This window comes from Ursus maritimus, unplaced genomic scaffold (genome assembly GCF_017311325.1).
Source record: "Ursus maritimus isolate PB19 unplaced genomic scaffold, ASM1731132v1 scaffold_28, whole genome shotgun sequence".
NCBI lineage: Eukaryota > Metazoa > Chordata > Mammalia > Carnivora > Ursidae > Ursus > Ursus maritimus.
The window spans coordinates 35,586,591-35,596,296 of record NW_024425341.1 but is presented as its reverse complement, the minus strand read 5'-3'; positions in this window follow the sequence as shown (position 1 = coordinate 35,596,296).

The following is a 9,706-nucleotide window of genomic DNA, read 5'->3' as shown; positions in this document are numbered from 1 at the left end:
CAGATGAAAATGAATTTAAGAATTCATTTCCAGGAATTCTTAAATGATACAAGGTATTATCAGAGAAGTTCTAAGCCTACATTGCAGTTAACATGTGCAATGGGACATTGGTGTGATCAATCTGCCTCCATATTACATCCTTTTTATTTAAAACAAGATTCTATTCAGCAAGTGTTAAGTCTGGTAATTAGTGTCAACTTCTTGTTACATATGTAAGTTTTACAAGGAAAGGGAATTTTGTGAGTTGTTGGTAAAGCTTTTCTCCTTTTAATCACTTCCTACTTGTCCATTGCTCACAATGTTTCAGAAAAATATGTCTCAGCTAAGTATCTGGTTTACTCTTAGTAATGCGCCTAAAAGCTTTCTAAAACTGAACAAAGCTGGTGGAACACAAAAATACGCAGAAATACATTTGGGGAAGAAATACTATCTTGCTAGCAAGCAGCTGGAGTTATTACTGAACATATAGCATTTGGGATCAGTTTTCTAAAGAGGAAAATGATCTAAGATGCATATTCAACGGGCACTCTTCTAAGCAGTGTTAATTCTATTTATGTTTCATTTGCCAGTAGATGTGTTTCCAGAAAGGGGATGCCATTTAAAGTGAATGTTTTTAAAAAATGCTGGATGACTAAGTGACCAAATGAATGAAAGATATGTGGACTGAGTCTTGAAGGGTGAGTAGGAGGAGCTTGCCAGGTCCTCCATGAAGGGAGGAGTATTTCTAAGGAGTATAAAATATCACAGTATTAAGAATTAACTATGTGCAATTCAATCGAGTTGCAGAATATGATACCCATACAACAGTGATGTAAAATAAAGATTTACAAATAAGAAATTATATTAAATGACCACTAATGTCTATTCCAATTTATTATAATAAATTGACACTGAGCACTTGCTATGCCCTGAGATTAGTACAGATATGTATTATTATCTGCTCCATTTTACAGGAAAGGAAATTGAGGCTTAGGGAGGTTCAATAACTTATCTAAGGTTAATGGGTAGAGCTGATCTCAGACCATTCGACTCCAGAGACCACATTTCTTATATATAAATCTTAAAGAATTTTGGTCATCATTTCAAAGTTACTAAGATTGGCTTCTTAAAAGCAAAAGAAAGTAAGTCCTTAGAGAATATTGTTACAATCCATAGAAAAACAACACTTTCATTCAAGGAAACATACACTAAAGTTGAATCACTAAGTCGTACACCTGAAACTAATGTAACATCAACTATATTCAAATAAAACAAATTATAAAGAGTATTTGGCAGAAAATAAACGAAAAGAGAAAATAGAGGAAACTGAGTGGGGCAATTCTCTGTACTATCTTTGCGATTTTCTGTAAATCTCATTGTTATAAAATACAAAGTTTATTTTAAAAAAGAGGACTTGAGGCAAAATTAAACCATTACATATTCTTTTTCTTTCTGTAGACCACGGCTATTAGTTTTTGTTTATTCAAATATTTAGTTTCACTTTTAAGTAACCCTCTTTCCAAATACAGTAATGACAGAAGATACCTAAAACCTTATGAAGCTAGTTTTAATCAAAAGAACAAAAAAATCTCACAAAGTTTTCAAAACCATTCACTAGTTTTTTGTTCTGATTGACCAATACACTTCAGTTCCTCTGTAAAACACACTGCCCATTGCATTGGTCACTGGGAGGTCTTACCAGGCTGTTTCTAGAATGCTCAGTTACTTGGGCTCACATCACTTTGAATTTTTTTCCACATCTATAAAGATTATAATATCTAATATAATTAAACATTACATAACTGGTGAAATAGGAGCAGTGAGAACTATAATTTTTAAGAAAACTAAACTCAATTCTTTCAAAATCATCAAGTCTCTAAGAAAAATGGTTTCCAAGTAGGTGAGGATAAATCAACCGTAAAAGATGAGAAATAGCTCTACATTCAGACTGTTTCATGGGCATTTTTAAACTCATACTCCATTTGAAAGAAACAAAATTGAATTCATATGCCTATGGTTTATGAAAGAAAGACAACTCTAAACTCTCACATTCAACCTCTATTTAAGGAAATAGCTTCTGACCCTAGATGAACAGATTGGAAAGTAATATATATTTACATGTTATAAGTTAAAACGTATATGGTATGATAATATACTCTATTAATTTCTATATTGATTCTTGTTTAACTGACCAACCACAATAAATGCAGTAAAAGCATTTATTGTGCAACCTATTTCTTTCTTTTAAGGAATATAAAGAGAGTAGCTGAATAGAATGCATTGTGTTTTTTTCAAATTTTTATTTAAATTCTAGTTAGCTAACATGTAGTTTAGTATTGGTTTCAGGAGTAGAATGTAGTGATTCATCAGTTACATACAACACCCAGTGCTCATCGTAACAAGTGCCGTCATTTACCTTTGGATGTTGAGTGAATTCCCTCAGGAAAGACCGTGGTAGCCCTAACTGGCCGAAAACGGTTTCCACACAGCAGGAACAAGACAGGTGAGGCACGTGAATCCCACGTCATTACCAAGATTTTTAACAAATCAGTCCTTCCTAGACTGGTTTATTTGCTCACAGAAAACATGGTAAATTGGAGAAAAATGAAAAAGCTACCAGGCTCTTCCACCCCTTGCTTATCTGGTAGTAAAAGACATCCTGTCTTTTCCCACACTTTTTTTTTTTCTTCTTTTCTCATTTCAGGCCATGAAAAGGAAGGACATTTAAAAAAAAAAAAAAAAACACTTTTGTTTTAAATAAACAAATAGACCTTAACTGGAAGGGGGAAAAAAAATAAAAAAAACAGAAGTCCACTGCCTGATTCAATATTATCTTTTGAGATCTCAGTAATATTCATACTATTCTAAGTTTCCATATATGTGTACAGGTTACGCCTCCAGTTAATATATGAGCCCTACTATTCTTTTAATGACTATTAGACAACAGTAATGAAAGGAGCAATAACAATAAACACAGGCCTTTGCATTTTTGCCCAGGACACTCACTGAGCTCTATTTCCATGGGCACCAGTAACAATGTTTATCTATTATGATAGGAACTTCAGTGTTCTACCTTGATTTGAAAAGAACTTTAAATAAGTGTGCTCCCTTCTGCAGCAGTAAATAATGCAGGATCCTGTGTGCAATGTTTCTGCCTAAAGAAGCCCATTACAGACTCAGGACCCAATTTTTTTTTTTTTTTTTTTTTTTTTTTTTTTTTTTTGAGGCTGGTCACGTAGGTATCTTCTGCCTAGCAACTACTAAAAAGTACAGAATTCCAGAAGGAAAACATATCCACCACCCATCATCATATTGTTTATATAAACATAAACACTGCAAACTCGTCTTGTCATTTGGGGGACAACTCAAGTGTCAAGTTCCCAAATGCCAACCAAGGACCAACCTTGCCAGCAATGTCCTTCGAAAGACGGCAGCCTCGGGCCAGTTGTGTAATTCTTTTCTGCACAGGAACACAAGAGTAACCCATAAAAGACACTAAAAATCTTAAACTCATTTTCACAGCAGTTTTACATTTAAATTAACTTTAGCTATTCCATAAAAAAATTTATAAACCATTTTTAGACAATTTTATCACATTCCCAAAGGTTTACATTTATACCTAAAAATTTGTTTTAAAAAACAGGGAGGGATACTTTGGTGAGAACTGCTATTTAGGAGTTGGAAACATTCAACTTTTACATGAATAAAATATCAGGCCAACCCAGATGTGCGTACCGTGTTGAGTGTATGATCAACACACAGGGAAGCAAAAGACACTTTCTTAAGGGCTACCTGCTGCAAGAAATCCCAAGATTCTCCAAGGAGGGAATCTGATTTTACCAAAATCCAAAGGGAATTGGAGTAAATATTTTTAATACTATCTGTGACATGTTGAAGTGGCCCTATGTGTGATTCTAGATCTTTCTACTTTGCATTTACATGAGAGCCAATGAGAGGATATCATATTGTATGTCCAGGTAGCATCTGTCTCCAGGCAAGAGAGGTGCTTCTACCAGAAGGCTCTACGTGCCTCCAGCATTTACCTTCACTCTCAATTTCACCAAGGACAACAGAGCTTAGCCACCCTCCATTCTCGCAGTTTTTCACCTACGACTTCATTCTCTTCCTCCCCATCCTGAGCCCAGCAACAATTTCACAAGACCTTCTCTGACTTTGTTCCTCTTTCTCTAATAATTGTATCCTTCAGCTTGTTGGGGTCCAGGCTGTGCATTATCAGAGATGGGGGACACCTCCAGCATGGCTGAGGCTCACGCGTATTCTCTGCAGCCCCAATAGCCTGGTTCCTCTCCGAAGATCCTTAAACCAGATCTCCTGATACCTTACTGACCATATTGGATAGTAAATTTTTCCCACTTATCGATATTAACCACTTAACATGCTCTCTAATTTTTTATCATACAAAGAGGATGAGGGAAATCTAGCCCCCATGTTCTTTACCATTTCTGAAGCCAAGTTCCTAAATTAAATGAAACCACTTTTTGCTTGATGAGGTAGGTACATAATGGCAGATGCCCTCTATTTCAGTACATAAAGGCCACCTTCACCTAAACAAAATTAAAATAATCCTTAATATTTAAGTTGTATTGTTAAAATAGTTGTAAATTTAATCTAGTAGTTATGTATTTTACCTGTTACTGACGATATACAAGTAGAAGTTGTAAATAGAAACTACTTTCCATACACCAAGAGAAGTTCCCGTTCTTAATTTAAGACATTTTTTGATTTACCACTTAAAGTAGAAATTCATTCCTAACTCTATCTCTAAATAAGTTTTTACCTCTGAAAATAATTAGATTGTTCAGAACAAAATTTAAAGGCCAAAGTTTCCTGTAAAATATTTAATACACATACTTCAAAACAGAACTACTTTAGTTAAAAGTATAACAGAAGCTGGGGGAATAACAGTCTTTGAAACAAATAGTACTGGGGCAAATGGGTACCCACATGCAAAAGACTTACTATGAACCCCTCCCTCACACTGTATACCAAAATAACTCAAAATGGAGCAAAAACCTATAGCTGAAACAATGAAACTTTTGGAAGAAAACAAAGGGGTAAGTCTTTGTGACCTTGGCATAGGCAATTGTTTTCTTATCTTAGATATGACACCTAAAGCACAAACGAAAAAAAAAAAAAAAAATTGAACTTCGATTTGTAAAACTCAATAGCAACAAACAAAAAACACCCAATTTAAAAATGGGCAAAGGAGGATTAAGAGTACAACTTATCATGATGAGCACTGAGTCATGTATAGAATTGCTGAATCACTGTATTACACCTGAAACTAGTATAACACTGTACGTTAGCTTTACCGGAATCAAAATTTAAAAAAATAAAAATAAATAAATAAATACAAATGGGCAAAGGACCTGAATAGACATTTCTCAAAAGAAGACATACATATGGCCAAAACGTATATGAAAAGGTGTTCAACTTCACTGATCATCAGGGAAAAACAAATCAAAACCACAATGAGAAAACCTCGCATCCATTAGAACAACTTTTATCATAAAAACAAAAGACAACAAGTGTTGGTGAGGATGGGAAAAAAGGGACCCTCATGCACTGTTGGTGGGAATGGAAATTGGTGTAGCCACTGTGGAAAACAGTATGGAGGTTCCTCAGAAAATTAAAAACAGAACTACCATATAATCCAGCAAACCTACTTCTGAATATTTTGAATTGAAATTAGAATCTGAAAGTAAGATTTGCACTTCCATGTTCATTGCAGCATTAGTCACAAAAGCCAAGACACTGAAGCAAACTAAATGTCCACTGACGGGTGAATAAAGAAAATGTTGTATTTACATAATAGTGGAATATCATTCAGTCTTCAAAAAGGAGGAAATTCTGCCAACTGTGCAACATGGACGAACGTGGAGGACGTTATGCTAAGTAGAAGAGGCCAGATGCAGAAGGACAAATATAACATGATCCCACTTACATAAGGGATTAAAACAGTCAAATTCGCAGAAGCAGAAAGTAGAACGGCAGTTACCAGGGCTGGGGTGGGATGACGGCGGGTGTTAGGCAGAGGTACAAAGCGCACGGTACAAGATGAACAAGTCCTGAACGGAAGGCTGTCTCCTACTTGTCAGAGTCAAGACCACTAAGAACTTGCTACCAGGACTTCTGATAAATTGGCCTAACTGAATGGGTGATTTCAACTGAAAACTCAGATGAACGAAGCAGTCTTACCATAAATTACCTAAAGTTCCAGAGATCCAAAACAAGCACTTAATTTTAGAAAGTAATTTGTGCACAAGCACTTGGAAACTACTTGGCAGTATCTACTAGAGCTGAACATGCATACCCATCGACAAAGGAATGACTACTCCTATGTTTATACCCAAGAGAAATGCCCACAAATGTTTAGGGGAAAAAACAGGTACAAGAATGTTCATAGCAGAACTGTTCTCAAAAGTCCAAAATAGAAACTACCCGAGTGTCCATCAAGTACAAGAGAGAGATTATGACATATTCACACAATGTAATATTATACAGCAACAAGAAGTGGAAAGCTACAACCAACACAACAAAATGGATGAACCCCCAAACAATGTTGAACACTAGAAGCCCAGACACAAAATAATACAGAGCGCATGACTCTGTTTATATGGTATACAAAGGCTGCAAAAATCACTTATGCAATATTGTATGTACATGTAGGTTTATGTAGTAACTAGAAGGGAGTACTAGGGAGGCTTCTGGGGTGCTGGTAATTTTCTCTTTCTTGATCTGAGTGAAAATTCATCAAGCCGTAAACTTACCTATATATTTCTGTATTTATATTACACTTCAATAAAAACGTTTTAAATATTTAATATTAAAATTTTAAATATTAACAGCAGACCAAACGTGGCTAAAGAAAGGATTAATAAAATGGGAGAGGGTGCTGAAGCGATTACTTAGAACACGGCAAAAAGAGACAAACAGATGGGAAATGTGAAAAACAGAGAAAGAGATGAGAGGAAGGTCTAATTGGAATGCCAGAAAGAGAAGAGGGATAGAACAGGGCAGAAGCCATATTTGAAGAATGTAGGGGGTTGAACTGTGTTCTCCAAAAAGATATATTCAAAGTCCTAAAACCTAATTCCTGTGAATGTAACCTTATTTGAAAATAAGATCTTTACAAAAAATCAAGTGAAGTTCAGGTCATACTGGATTAGGGTGGGCCCCAAATCCAGGGGCTGGTGTCCTTATAGGCAGAGGACACACAGGGATAGAGGAGACACATAGAGAAGGCCATGCGAAGACAGAGGCAGAGATTGGAGTGACATAGCCTACAAGCCTAGGATCCCCAAAGATTGCCAGCAAACACCAGAAACTAGGAAAGAGATCTGGGATGGTTTCTTCCCTAAAACCAGAGGGACCATGGCCCTGATTTGGGACTTCTACACTCCAAAACTAGGAAAGAACACATTTTTGTTTTATTTATTTATTTATTTATTTATTTATTTATTTATTTATTTAAAGATTTTATTTATTTATCTGACAGAGACAGAGACAGCCAGCGAGAGAGGGAACACAAGCAGGGGGAGTGGGAGAGGAAGAAGCAGGCTCATAGCGGAGGAGCCTGATGTGGGGCTCGATCCCAGAATGCCGGGATCACGCCCTGAGCCAAAGGCAGACGCTTAACCGCTGTGCCACCCAGGCGCCCCACATTTTTGTTGTTTTAAGCCACAAAGTTTGTGGTAATTTGTTACAGCAGCTTTAGGAAACCGAAACTAACACAAATACACTATGTCTGAGAATTTTTTAGAGTTATTAAGAGACACCAGGAAGACTCAGGAAGTTCAACATTCCCAAAGCAAAATAAACACCTAGTCAGTTCAATAAATCCAACAGCGGGCAATAAAAGAGAAGAAGAAGCATGAATAAAGCAGATGGATTGGAAGTACAAAATAATTCCAGTTTAATAGTGATTAAAATAAATGTAAAAAACTAAACGTACCAGTAATAATCAAAGATTATCAGCCTGCGTATAAAAAAGAATCAACAAATCTAAATGTATCCTATTTATAAGAGACACGCCTGACATATGAAGGACTACATACAGCTCAACAAGACAAACGACACAAAGGCAGATACTTAACAGAAGAGAAAACATGAAAAGCTAAGAACCATGAAAAAGGCGCTTACCAGGAGAGTAGGGAGTGTTTGGGTAGGGCGGATGGAAGGGGGGAGGAAGGATGAAGACTAAATGAGGAGCCTACAGGAGATTTAAAGGTCATGTACCTTTTAAACATTAAATGCCAAGCAATGGATGTTAATTGTATTGTTTTTCTTCATTCTTTACACATATGTCCAAAAGTTATTTTGTATCTGTTCAGTCTAAGTTTTTAAAAATTAAACAGAAGTCTTTCGGCGTTATAATTAAGCCTTACTTAATGATTTCTCACTTGTAGTACTACAATCTAGTCTGTTCTAAACACTTGTCTCTTTCCCCTGGATTTTCAAGTTTATCATTTCTTTTATTTCCATTCTGATTCGAATCCCTGCTAAGCCATAACCATAGAGGAGTCCCAACTTGCCTGAATCTTAAAGAAATACTCATTTAGCTTCATCTCGTCCTCAGGAGGCAACTCTGTCCTGTAGTTCTGTCTGACACGACTCTGCTGACGGCTAGAGAAGTAGCTGTAACTTCCATCTCCATCTCTGTAGACTTCCGCTACTCTCAGATCATTCTTTCCTTGCCGTCATCCAGCATTTTCAATAAGGTTATTCATCATTAGACTAATTTTAGTCCTCTTACCAATGATGTATTATTTTATCAAAAAATTCATATACTATACATATTAACCACGGTATACTGTATCTAACATTTTATTGAAAGGCAAGTTATCCTTTATTATGGCAACTTTAGAAAAACAGGAATAAAATACCTCTTCCTCTATACATCTCTGTTGTATTAGGTCAAGTTCCCTAGAAGCAGAGTTTGAGCCAGCGATTTTTGTTCAAGTGATGTGCTGGGCCCTACTCTCAGCAGAAGGGAAGTGAAGACAATCTGGCAAGGAGGGGATGCTAAGTAGGAATGTGGGCTCAGATGGCAACTAGCTTCATTCTGTCTCATAGAGAACATCTCACATTTCTGAGTTCATCTCAGCTTGAGGCAAAGGGGTGCCAAGAACTGCTCAGGGCCTGAGGTTTTACTCGACTCACAACTAACAAGCTAGCCTGTTTCACGGATGTTGGCAGAACACACAAGACTCCTGGGTCAGAGATAAATGACTTTCTCACTCTTAGCAAAAGCAATAGCCAGAGTGTCAGCATGATGCTGAAACTGGTTCCCTACGACCCCTAATTCCCACAGAGGTCATACAAAGGACCCATGATGGATGCCTGCATATTCAGTAGGCTGTATAATAAGAGAACAGAACTAAGCATTGGAGGAGGGGAAGGATTTAGTACTTTTTAGAAAAACAAGCCTGTTCTTTATCTGTGGGGAGATATGACCCTATCCCTCAAGGGTACTCACGGCAAACACAACCCTGAGAAATGGACCAGGTAAAAAGCAATCATGGCCTGTGTTCTTGACATACCCGGAAAGGATGTGCCCCAATGCTCACAACTCATGCAGATCATGTCTCTCAAGAGGAACTGGCCTTCCAAGTGCTCATGCCAGTGATCAGTCTCTAAGAAGGGAGCGAAGTGTCCAGGAGTGAGGGGACTCAGGTTTGGCAGGGGGACAAAGAAAGAAGGAACA